Source organism: Ovis aries, chromosome 2 (genome assembly GCF_016772045.2).
Source record: "Ovis aries strain OAR_USU_Benz2616 breed Rambouillet chromosome 2, ARS-UI_Ramb_v3.0, whole genome shotgun sequence".
Lineage (NCBI taxonomy): Eukaryota > Metazoa > Chordata > Mammalia > Artiodactyla > Bovidae > Ovis > Ovis aries.
In genome coordinates, this window is record NC_056055.1 from 249,667,134 (window position 1) to 249,680,447 (window position 13,314).

Below are 13,314 nucleotides of genomic sequence, written 5' to 3' on the forward strand. Positions count from 1 at the left end.
GTTTTCAGCCTTCAGAGGAGCAGTGGGGTTGAGAGACTGCGTCTGAGGAAGGGGTGGGCATGCCCCTAGGGTCCGGTGGTGAAGAGTCCTCACCTCCGATGCGGGCTGTGGGTTGGATCCCTGGTCCAGAAACTAAGATCCCACATGCCATGTGGTCGAAAACTGTTTTGCAGATAAAAAAATAAAATTGGGTCTTTAAAAAAATGAAGTGGGGTGGGGAGGTCTCACCCCCACCCTGGAAAGTAAACAGAGCTTCCTATGCAATGCACACGTCATGTAGCCCTGGGAATGCGGTGGGCGGGAGGTGGGCAGGGGACCAGGAGTCAGGCCTCCCATGTCAACAGGCCTTCATCACCATTGATCCCAGGGCTTCTGGAGGGCGGGGGCAGGGGGCGATGGGGCAGGGTGTGGGGCCTGATGGGGGAGGGCGGGGGGAGGGCACTTAGCCCAGCCATCAGCCTCCCTCCCACACATCTCCACAGAGCTGTTGAAATAAATTCTTCATCCATGTCGGGCTCTGAGGTTTACAAAAGCTTTTCACAAGTTTGGGCTTGTTGGTGCCTTAGCACTCCCGAGTTTCGAGTTTCGTGGGCAGCCCCGTTTTACAGAAGAAGAAAACTGAGGCTGGGCCCAGAGAAGGGGCTTGCCCAAGGCCACGGCGAGTTAGAGGTAGAGGCCAGACTTGAAAGCAAGCCTTGCATCCCAATTAGGTGCTTTTCCCACAGAGGGGAGACTCGGGCTCAGAGATGTGCAGTGACTTGCCCTGAGTCACACAGCAGGGAGGAGCAGGGGCCTTGGAGGCACGGCCCTGGTCACACCCCAAGCCTGCACTATACCAGGCCACTGCCCAGGACACCAGAGGCCATTCTTGGTGGGCCTTAGGAAGGTGTCATACCCCGGGCATCAGAGGCAGGATCAGATGGGCAGAAGTGATCCAGGGCACGGGAGGAAGTCTTCTGGAGGAGGTCGTCCAGAGCTAAGAGCTCAGGCGCAAGTAGGGGTTAACCACTGAAGCAGTGGGAAGGGTGATGCGGGCAGGGTAGATTGTGGAGGTGTGAAACGGATTGTGTAAGCAGTCACAAGCGATTCGGCGTTGTTAGGGCGTGACACAGAGTGCCAAAGAGATCTCCAGGGAAGGCAGGTCCAGTGCTGAGGGCAATGGGGAGCCCGTGGAGATGCTAAGCAGGGTGAGACATAGTTACTGTGCCCCAAACGGAAGTCAGCTCTATAGAGGCCCTGACCTCTTGACTCCAGCCTAGAACTATGGGGAGACAGGAGACATTCTGGCAAAGGTGGGAGGCCACTCAGCTTGCCTTGGGGCCTCAAGCTGCCCACCCGGCCCTGACTCCCTGCCTCCATGGGGAGCCGGTTCTGGGCCGTGGCCCACCGAGCGCCAGTGTCTCCTGCAGGGCTGGGCTGAACTGGGCATGGGAAAGGTGAGGGAGCACAGGGGCCAGCGCCCCAGGCCTTGCACTCCTCAGCACCGGCCGCCTGGGTGTGCTGAGAGGGGTGGCGGGTCCGGCCTTCCGAGGAGCTGACCCTTGCCCAGCCTGCCCCAGCTTGCCCCCAGGGTTATGGCTGGGTTATGGCTACTGCCGCTACCGCTGACGAAGCTGTCGGTCTGGCAGGGAGCAGGCCTGCCACAGTGTGGAGGCCTGGCTGAGTCCAATCTCCAGAGCCACTCAGCCCCCAATGGCCCCGCTGGGGAGCAAGACCGGCTCAGCCTAGGGGGAGGCTGGCTGCATGTGCCCCCCACTCAGAGCCCCCGAGGGCATAAGGCCCTCCAAGGGCGCGTGAGACTGCGCAGCCTGCCTGTGGGCTGCAGGCTGGAGTCTGTGCTGAAAGGCCAGGGAGCAGCTCTCTGGAGCCTCCAACAGGCCCCATGATCGGCAAGAGGGGGACTTCATCTTGGTTTGTTTTTTTTTCCACACAGCGTGACATGTGGCATGTGGGATCTCAGTTTCTATCCAGGGATCAAACCCACACCTCCTGCAGTAGAAGTCTAGAGCTTTAACCACTGGACCACAAGGAAGGCCCTGGAAACTTAATTTTTTATGTTAAAGCAAAGCTAGTCCTCCCCCCTCGAGAGCCTGGAAGTAGTGACAGGACCCTGGCGGCGACAAGCACATCCGCCCTCTACACACCACTATCTAATGGTACGAGCAAGAGCTCCCTCGAGAGACGACTGATTCCGGGGCGGAGGCAAGGAAAACGGCAGATGAGCCCGGAGCATCTTGGACTGCTAGAGAGTAAGGCAATGCTAAAAAAAACAAACGAAAAAACAGACAGACAGATGGGGTGTGAGCACAGGAGCCAACCGGAAAGAGATCCCAGTGGCCAAACCGAGGCCAGGGTGAGCAACAGGACAAGGGACAGCGTCGGACGATAACCCAACACATAAGATAAATATCCATGAGTCCACACTGATGCGGTGATTGAAGAAGCAAGTAAGTGGGGGAGACTAGACAAAGCTTCCTTACAGAAGAATTCCCAATAATTCATGTAGGTTTCCCCGCTCTGGGAGGTGGAGCTTAATTCCCCACTGCTTTGACTGTGGACTGAACTTAGTGAAATCTTCGAAAGACAAGAAGTATAAAAAGGTTTTAAAAAAAGAAAAAGAAACAATTTTATAGTAGAGAAGCCTGACAAATACTACCATGATCAAGTTAACGGCACCGACGGAGCGAACAGACCCAGAGCAGCAGGAGCGTGTCTCGTGAATCCGATCGGTGTCAGCGAACACCCAGAAGTTGCTGGGCGCCACCCGCTGCTCCAAGTGTTTTGCCCATCAGTTCAGCTCAGGCGCTCGGTCGTGTCCGACTCTTGGCGACCCCATGGACTGCAGCACGCCAGGCCTCCCTGTCCATCACCAACTCCCAGAGCCTACTCAAACTCATGCCCACTGACTCTGAGATGCCATCCAACCATCTCATCCTCTGTCGACCCCTTCTCCTCCCACCTTCAATTTTTCCCAGCATCAGGGTCTTTTCCAAGAAGTCAGTTTTCCGCATCAGGTGGACAAATATTGGAGTCTCAGCTTTAGCATCATTCCTTCCAAAGAACACCCAGGACTGATCTCCTTCAGAATGGACTGGTTGGATCTCCTTGCAGTCCAAGGGACTCTCAAGAGTCTTCTCCAATACCACAGTTCAAAAGCATCAATCCTTCCGCACTCAGCTTTCTTCAGAGTCCAACTCTCACATCCATACATGACCACTGGAAAAACTGTAGCTTTGACTAGATGGATCTTTGTTGGCAAAGTAATGTCTCTGCTTTTTAATATGCTGTCTAGGTTGATCATAGCTTTTCTTCCAAGGAACAAGCATCTTTTAATTTCATGGCTGCAGTCACTATCTGCAGTGATTTTGGAGTCCCCCAAAATAAAGTCTGACCCTGTTTCCATTGTTTTCCCATCTATTTGCCATGAAGTGATGGGACCGGATGCCATGATCTTAGTTTTCTGAATGTTGAATTTTAAGCCAACTTTTTCACTCTCCTCTTTCACTTTCATCAAGAGGCTAAATTCTTCACTTTCTGCCAAAATGGTGGTATCATTTGCGTATCTGAGGTTATTGATATTTCTCCCGGAAATCTTGATTCCAGCTTGTGCTTCCTCCAGCCCAGTGTTTCTCATGATGTACTCTGCATATAAGTTAAATAAGCAGGGTGACAATATACAGCCTTGACGTACTCCTTTTCCTATTTGGAACCAGTCTGTTGTTCCATGTCCAGTTCTAACTGTTGCTTTCTGACCTGTATACAGGTTTCTCAAGAGGCAGGTCAGGTGGTCTGGTATTCCCATCTCTTTCAGAATTTTCCACAGTTTGTTGTGATCCACACAGTCAAAGGCTTTGGTATAGTTAATAAAGCAGAAGTAGATGTTTTTCTGGAACTCTCTTGCTTTTTCCATGATCCAGCGGATGTTGGCAATTTGATCTCTGGTTCCTCTGCCTTTTCTAAAATCAGCTTGAACATCTGGAAGTTCATGGGTCACGTACTGTTGAAGCCTGGCTTGGAGAATTTTGAGCATTACTTTGCTAGCATGTGAGATGAGTGCAACTGTGCAGTAGTTTGAGCATTCCTTGGCATTGCCTTTCCTTGGGATTGGAATGAAAACTAACCTTTTCCAGTCCTGTGGCCACTGCTGAGTTTTCCAAATTTGCTGGCATACTGAGTGTAGCACTTTCACAGCATCATCTTTCAGGATTTGAAACAGCTCAACTGGAATTCCATCACCTCCACTAGCTTTGTTGGGTTGATGCTTCTTGACTTCACATTCCAAGATGTCTGGTTCTAGATGAGTGATCACACCATCATGATTATCCGGGTCATGAAGATCCTTTTGTACAGTTCTTCTGTGTATTCTTGCCACCTCTTCTTAATATCTTCTGCTTCTGTTAGGTCCATACCGTTTATGTCCTTTATCGAGCCCATCTTTGCATGAAATGTTCCCTTGGTATCTCTAATTTTCTTGAAGAGATCTCTAGTCTTTTCCATTCTATTGTTTTCCTCTCTTTCTCTGCACTGATCACTGAGGAAGGCTTTCTTATCTCTCCTTGCTATTCTTTGGAATTCTGCATTCAAATGGGTATATCTTTCCTTTTCTCCTTTGCCTTTTGCTTCTCTTCTTTTCACAGCTATTTGTAAGGCCTCCTCAGACAATCATTTTACCTTTTTGCATTACTTTTTCTTGGGGATGGTCTTGATCCCTGCCTCCTGTACAATGTCATGAATCTCCGTCCATTGTTCTTCAGGCACTGTCTATCAGATCTAGTCCCTTAAATCTATTTCTCACTTCCACTGTATAATCATAAAGGATTTGATTTAGTTCATACCTGAATGATCTAATGGTTTTCCCTACTTTCTTCAGTTAAGTCTGAATTTGGCAATAAGGAGTTCATGATCTGAGCCACAGTAAGCTCCCAGTCTTGTTTTTTCTGCCTGTATAGAGTTTCTCCATCTTTGGCTACAAAAAATATAATCAATCTGATTTCGGTATTGACCATCTGGTGACGTCCCTGTGTAGAGTCTTCTCTTGTGTTGTTGGAAGAGGGCGTTTGCTATGACCAGCGCGTTGTCTTGGCAAAACTCTGTTAGCCTTTGCCCTGCTTCATTCTGCAATCCAAGGCCAAATTTGCCTGTTACTCCAGGTGTCTCTTGACTTCCTACTTTTGCATTCCAGTCCCCTATGATGAAAAGGACATCTTTTTTAGGCATTAGTTCTAGAAGATCTTGTAGGTCTTCATGGAACCGTTCAACTTGCAATGAGACAGTGAGAGAGAGTGAAGTTAAAGAACTCATCAGAGCCGTCAGCTCAAGCACAGAAAGAGCAGGGCTCAAGCCCAGGTAGTGGGGGCCTTAATAAAATGGTTTTCTATTCGCCACTGTCAACGGCCAAGACAGGACATTCTCCTTGCTCTGCATGATGGGCATCTGCCTAGAGATGCTTGAGAACACTGGGTCTGGGGCAACTGAGGCCACATAGCCCGCCCGAGGTCTCCTCATGCCATAGCATTCCACACGCCAGGCGCTCACACCGCAGGGAGGAAGGGAAGGCGGGGGTGGTTTGCAGTCTCTTCCTGCTCTGAGCGAGGCTGGGCACGGGGGCCACGGAGATGAATCAGGCCCTTCTCTGCCCTCATGGAGCTCTTAAGCTGAGGCAACAGCGGCAACACAGGGATCCTGGCCTGGAAGGAGAGGAGCTGGGTGTCATGGGACCCAGCCTGGAAGACTCAGGCAGGCTTCTTGGAGGAAGAGGAGCCATCCGGGTTGAAGCCGAGGTCATGTGGGAGTCTCCCGGATGAAGGGCAGAGAGGGGTCCCCGGAAGGGCCTGCCCTTGCCCTCCGCACTGCAGGCCTCTGAGACTGGGGCCTGCGTCTCCCCCGTTTGACCAGGACAAGCCCTACTCTGGCTCCGATGCCATCCCAGCCTCTGGCTATCATGCCATCAGCAGCCCCAGGACCTTCATCTCTGGCCTCAGTCGTCTCAGCTGGGAAGTGGGCCTGCAGCCCGCTGCCCTCCCTGGGCTCTGGGCCTTGGCACCCTTTGATGCACCCAGCAAAGCCCTGAAGGAGGCCAAGGCAGCAATTATGAGGGTGCTGGGTGGGAAGCTGCCCTCTTTCCCTGCTGCTCTCAGTCTGAGTGGCAAGTCAAAACAGTATCACCAGGCACTGGCATTGTATTTTCTAATTAATTAGTAACCCATAGAGGAATGCCCCACCACTCCCAACTCTCGCTGCAGCCCCGGGGCTGAGGATGGGGCTTGGTGCACTGCAGATGCTGCGAGAACAGAGGCTGGCGCTCACGGTGTGTGCGGTGCTTGCGTTCTCAGCTCTGACCTTCTCTGTCTTTGTCCATGATCAACATGCCTCCATCTCCCCCTCCTCAGAGCAGTGGCCAGCACAGTAGGCCCTCAGGAAACATCTGCTCAATAAACAAAGAACGAGGAAGACAGCGGCCAGGCTTCGGGGACCTGGGGGCCCAGTGGGTCCGCGTGTGTTAGTTGCTCAGTCCCGTCTGACTCTGCGACACCACAGACTTCTCAGCCCATGGGATTCTCCAGGCAAGAGTGCTGGAGTGGGCTGCCATTCCCTTCTCCAGGGGATCTTCCCGACCGTGGGATCGAACCTGGGTCTTCTGCATTCCAAGCAGATTCTCTACCATTTGAGCCACCAGCGAAGTTAGGGGAGCCTATGTAGCCAGATTATTCAATATCCCTCAACGTGGGTTGTGTCTGGGAGACATGCTATGCAGACGGCCCCAGCTCCTGCAGGCTGCCCAGAACCATGCTGGCAGGAAAGGAGAAGGGATCGAGCATTTCTGAGCACCTACTATGTGCCAGTCAGCATGCCAAGCCCGAGACCCATGTTGTCTTACTGAAGGATCACAGTGACCCTGCAAAGTATGGATTATCCCCAATTTCCAGATGGGGACACTGAGGCTCAGTGAGGTTATGATATCAGACCAAGAGCCCACAGCCAGGAGGTGACAGAAAGAATATAAGACAAGGGCCATCTCGTCCCACTGCCTGCTGCTGAGTGACATCTGGGGAGGTTGTGGGGGGTCCTAGGAAGCAGGAAGCCTCTTGACTGGGAAAGGAAGAGGGGCTCTGGTGGGTCATCTCTTGATGACCTTGCTGTAGGACCCGGACATGTCCTTCAAGGGCTCTGGCTCTTGGTCTACTTGTCATGGGGAGGGCCTGGGGAAATCCTGGGGGCTCCTGCCGCCCACCACAGGTTGCCCCCTACTCCTGGTACCCGCTTCCATGCAGCTCCAGGCGGCGGGCCCCACTCCAGCCCCTCGGGGTCTGGCTTGCCAATGCGAACCTCGTCAGCTCTTCTCTGTTGGCAGGGCCAGGGTTCTGGGAAGCCGCGGCTGCATCCCCTGCCGGGGGCCCTGTTTCAGCAGCCTCATCACATTCCCCGGCGGCCTCGGGAGTCTGGACGGTCGGATACAGTTTCCACTCTGGTCTGGCAGCCAGGCAGCTGCGTGACCAGGTCCCCTGCTGGGCGGAGGGTCCCTCCCCGGGGACCAGGCCTCAGGGGCCAGGTAGCCCAGTAGACCCCAGGTGGTTACAGCCAAATCTGCGAAGGTATCCACTGGGCCTCTCCGCAGAGCCACAGACTCCCAGACCCCCAGCCTGTCCTTAGGGCTCACCCGAGCCCTCCCTCCCGCTGCACGGACCTCCCTTGTTTACGCCTGTGGAAACTGCACTCACTGCTCCAGGCCAACTTGAGCTCTCCAGCCTCTCAGGGACCTCCAGAACCGACGGATTTGGCAAAACTCAGCCCCACTCTCCCGTGTGGTTTCGGCACACGGACCACAGCGGGGCTGGAATGGCATTCAGAGGCGGGGCCCTCCTCCCGGTCCTCCCAGCAGCCCCAGTCCCTTCATTTCTTCAAGAACCCCGTGAACTAGCACTGCTTTCATCTACCCCGTGGGTGGGGGGGCTGTGAACCCCATCTGTCCAGGATCCGGTTTAGCTCACGTGTCCCGTATAATTAGCAAAGCGCCCCTTTCCACTCTGTGTCCCCACCTGGATGATCCCTCAGTTGGTCACCCCACCATGAGGCGCACAGAAGAGAACTGTGTGCTCGGCCGCGTCTGACTCTTTGCGACCCCTGGACCGTATTCCGCCAGGCTCCTCTGTCCATGGGGTTTTTCAGGCAAGAAGACGAGTGAATTGCCACCCTCCTCCAGCGCATCTCTCCAACCGAGACTGAGCCCGCGTCTCTTACATCTCCTGCGCTGGCAGCGGATTCTTTGCCACTGAGCCACTCGGGAAGGGAAAGCTTTGCCCAAAGCCCAAGGGCCAGAAGGTGCAGAGTCAGAGAGGGAATCTGGCATCTTGCCCCGAGCCCTGCTGCCCATGGCAGGGGGTCCGAGTGACTGAGACTAGGCTTCCCCCGGGGCCCACTCTGTGACACCTGCTGCCTGGAACTTTCCCCAAGACTCTTGGCACTACCCACCAGCTTCCTCTGAGCTTTTAGCTCACCCACCACCCGACTTAAAGGTATCCCTGACCCCCCCCCCCCAACCATCTCTCCTTCACGTGCTTTTGACTCTTTGCAGTCACAGGCTCACAGAATGTGATGATTATCTGTTGCAGACACACCTTCCTGCCTGGAAGCCAGTTCCATGAGGCCTGACACCTGGAGGTTGCCCCTCCACGTTTTGCAAGTCGGGATCAATGACCGGATCTTGGTGCCAGGGAAAGCGTGGGTGGCGAGAGGATCCAGGTGGTCCCCTCGCAGACCCCACGCATCGCAGCTCATGGCAAAAAGAATATTCAGAAGTCCAACCTGCTATGACCCAGAGAAGGAGCAATTTCATTCCGGAGTGGGTCAGGGAAGGCTTCCTGGAGGAGGCAGTTTCTAAGCTGACTTGAAGGATGAGGTGATAGGGGACGAATGAGGACATTCGCTCAGAAGCCGAAGGAAGACCAGTGCGGCAGAGTCTGACCGAGACCTCCGCTGCCGTTCCCAGGATGGGCGCCAAGGAGCAGCTCAGTGGGTCTTAACTTGGGGGTGGGGGGATGGGCAAGAAAAATGTCAACTTTAATTTTTTTCAGGGTTCTGCTACCCTCGTGTGAAAACAAAAAAATCAGCTAAGCATCGACTCTTAAAAAGAGAAAATTCAAATTTTTTTTTTTTGCCTGCTATTTGTGAGACCAGAGCTGCGGCGGCCTGCCTGGCCCTGCAGGGCCTGCTCTCAGAACAGGACTGAGCTGCAGGTGCCCCGGCCCCCCAATCCCTGGCCATCTGTCTGGGAAGGCCCATTGTGGGGGCTCTGACATCACAGCGGGGGGCAGCGTGATGTCACAGGCCCCATTGTGGAGGCTGAGGCGCCCCCTCCAGAGGCAGCCGCCCAATCCTATTAAGCACAGGCTCCGGACAAAGGCAGGCGCTTTGTGTTCTACCCCGACTGAAGCGAGTCCCGGCGCGGAGGGCGGGGCGGAGAGGGGCTGTGCATTCCAGAGGCCGCCTCCCCCCCGCGGGCCCCGGGTCAGGCGCGAGGCCCCGCTGCCCCCCCCCCCCCCACCCCCGGGCCCAACCGTGCTCACTGGACTCCCAGCAAGTGGGACAGCAGAGATAAAGAGAGCCAAGGTCCCACACTTCCTGCCCCAGACCCAAGGCCACCACCTGTGATGAGAAGCCAGAGACAGAAGCTCCTGAACGCCCTATGGGACAGGCAGCCTCGAGACAGGGGGAGAGGCCAGGGCGGGGAGAGGGGGCAGGGGTGGCTGGAGTCAGAGGGGAAAGCGCCGGGAGCACTGACCTGGGAAGCTGGCCTCGGCCGCAGGTGGGGACCGGCCGAGACAGGGCAGGACCGGCCACCCAGCAGCGTCAGTGAGCAGCTCTGAGCGCCTACTGAGCGCACCCTGGCCTGGGCCGTGGACTGCTCATCTGGTCCCTGAAACCCTGGGCTGTGGTGCCCAGTGCCAACTGCAGGCCTGGCCGCTTCCGACAGGGACTCAGGGGTCCCTCGGGGAGGGGGGCAGGCCTCCTGAGGCTCAAGCTCTGGGTTTGCAGTTCCTCCTCTGCCACTGACGTGCGGGCTCCCCCCTCACTGAGCCTCCCTTTACACAGCCATGAAGTGGAATATTTACTGGAAGGGCTCCTGCTGAAGCTGAAGCTCCAGTATTTGGCACCTGATGCAAAGACCTGATTCGCTGGAAAACGCCCTGATGCTGGGGAAGACTGAGGGCAGAAGGAGAAGGGGACGACAGAGGATGAGATGGCTGGATGGCATCACTGACTAGATGGACACGAATTTGAGTAAACGCCGGGAGATGCTGAAGGACAGGGAAGCCTGGCGTGCTGCAGTCCATGGGGTCGCAGAGAGTCGGACACGCCTGGGCGACTGAACAGCAGTCGTGAGCTGGGACTCAGTGTCCCTCACAGGGCGGGCCTGACGCCTGGACAAGGCAGTGTGGGCGCCCAGGACGCTGCTCCCGGTGGGGAGGGGCAGGGACTGCTCCGGTCCTGCCCCAGCCCCACCGCCATCCCTCCTGGGGTTTCAATCCTCCCCAGCTGGCATCTGCATCCTTTGAAGGACCTGTCTGGGGACACCTAGGTGGGGGAGGGACAGCCCCTCCAGGAGAGGTCTGCGCTCCGCCCCGGTGCCTCCTAGTGGGTCTCTCCATCCTTGGCAGAGTGCCCGGGTGTGCAAGGAGGCCAGGGGTAGCTTGGTTTCGGACAACAAAGTCCTCTTTCTCCCCAGCCTGAGGAATGCCTGGCACCTCTCCCGCCCCCGCCCCATCCGTATCTGTTACCCAGACCCAGTGCTCGCTCCGCGGGGCCCAGGCTGGGCATGGGCTCCGCCCTGAGCCTCTGGGGCAGCGAGGACCCTCTGTGCTGTGGACGTGGCTTCCCTGCCCCTGAGCAGCCTCCCCTGCCTGCCATCTCTCTTTCTCTCTCTCTCACACACACACACACGCACACACATGCACACACACACGCACACACACACACGGTCCCCCGGAACAGCCCAGCCCTGGGCTCGCGGGCCTGAGCCCCATTCAGAACCCATGGCCGGCCCAGCCTGGGCCGTGGACGCCTGCAGCAGCCTGAGCAGGAGGACGAGCCCCCGAGGGTGAGCGCCGCCTCACCCTGTTGTTCCTGTGACTTTGTACTTGATGATGTTTTTAAAAATACCCTAACTTGGCAAAGCAGGAAGTCACAGCCCCACCCACGCTTGCCCCCTTTCTCTGAATCGGTGTGGGCATGTGAGGCCCCAAGGTCTGAGCTCCTGACTGTTCAAGCCTCTCATGTCTACCAAGGTGGACGCAGAGGCCCAGAATGGGCGAGAGGTTCCGAGGCCTCGGAGCCTGGTCGGGCTGGACCCGCAGGGAGGATGGGCCGGTGAGGCCACGTGAGCTCTGACGGGAGCTCAGTCTGAGCCCAGCCAAGGGCAGGAGGAGGGCTGACTCCCCTCCGTCCAGATGGGGACACTGAGGCGCGGCGAGGAGCCTCCCGAGGCTGCCAGTGGGGAGCAGTGAGAGTGTGCACTCCAGTCCTGGTCCCGCGGTGGGAGGGGCGGTCAGAGATGCCGAGCCCCGGGTGCCCTCCCTGCCCACCGCAGCGCCCAGGACGGCCCGAGGACTCAGCAAGGGCAGGCCTGATGGGGCGGCGGGGAGGGGCCTTCAGATCCAGGCTGCTGCCCTGGTCTTGACCCCCCTGGCGGGGCTGCCCTCTTGCCATAGCCCTGGGCAGATTCTGCCCAGACACCCCAGGAATGTGTGGGGAACAGGGCTCGGGAGGATGAGGCCTGGGGACCAGGGTGGGCAGAACACGAGAGCTGCTTGTCTGGACGCTCCCTGCGCCCTGGGGCTGGACCGCGGCCGGCAGAGGGGGCCCCAAGGGCACGCGGTCATCCCTGAGTGCTGTGTGACTCTTGGGGTGTGGCTACTCGTCTCTGGTTTCCCGGGGTGCAAAGCGGAGCCCAGCAGCAGGGGATTAAGGCCTCGGATCCTGCTGACGGCATGAGGTTGGGACTTCTGGCAGGAGGGGAGACAGAGGTGGGGGCATCCCAATGTGGGCTCTGCTCCCTGCCTTCCACCGCAGCCTCAGGAATCGCCTTAATTACAGCGTCAGCCTCCCTGCGCTTCCTGCCATAAACCCAGGAATCTAAATTAGAAGGCAGCAGGCCTGCTCCCCCTTCTCTCCGACCCCCCAAGTCTGCCGGGAAGTTCTCCTGGAGACAGGCCACCAGCGGGGGTCTGCCGACAGAGGTGCCCAGGGCTTAGACTGGGGTGGGGGCCCGCGGGAGGGAGGCTGCCCCCAGAATCCCTGCGCCTGTCCCTGCGAGTGCCTGCTGTGTGCCAGGCACGGGGCTGAAGGAGCACGTTTCCTCCTCCTGGCGGTGGTGTTAGGCAGACACCAAGGTCCTTTGTACAGAGGGAGAAACTGAGGCACGCGTCCAAGGCCAGCTGGGGTGCTGGAGGCTCAGCTGGCTGCACTCCGGGCCCCAGCTCCCAGGCGGTGGTTGGCCCTTCTGCAGAAGGCGGCGTCCATCCTGGGCCGGGCCTACCCAGAGCCTGCTCCCTGGCAGCCGCAGCGGGAGGGTGCTGGGCGGGGGTCGGGGAGCCTCTGGGCAGCTACCAGGCAGGGCCGGAGCGATGCCTCCAGCCAGACCAGGTCACCCAGCGCTGGGGCTGGGCCCTCAGATTAGGGGTGAAGCCCAGCCAGGGGCCAGGGTGAGTGCATGTGTGTGTGTGTGGGGGGGGGTTTGTGTCTGTGTGTGACAGTGAGTGTGTGTGCACGTGTGTGGTGGGGAAGTGAGGTCATCTGGGCAGAAGGGAGCTGAGCCTGTCCAAACCACTGGAGCCTCTGGGGAGGAGAGACAGACGTCTGCGGGGAGATGGAGGGTGGAGGGTGCTCGGGGTGGGGAGGAGACCAAGGCAGGAAGGGAGAGAAAGGATGGACGGAGCCAGAGGGCTGGGGTGGGGGGTGGGCGGGAGGCGGACAGACAGACAGGACGGACGGGACCCTGGAGGGGTCGGGATGGTGCGGGGGAGACGAACCATGCCCAGGGAGAGGGCGAATCTGACAAAGAGGGAGCTGAGGCTGGAGGTGGGAGGGGGGCATCCCAGAGGGAAGGAGGCCGTCCAGGCAGCTTCTGCCCGTGCGCCCCTGAGTAGGGGCCCAGCGAGGACCCCTTACGTCTGCTTTCAGTCGGGGGTCTAAGATCACTCCTTGCCTGCATGTTGCCCGGTGTGGTCCACCTAAAGGGCGAGACCGGAGGCCGGGCGGTCAGGGGGTGGCCCCAGGGTGACCCCAAGGGCGCGGGGACGAGCAGGGGAGGAGGGAGGG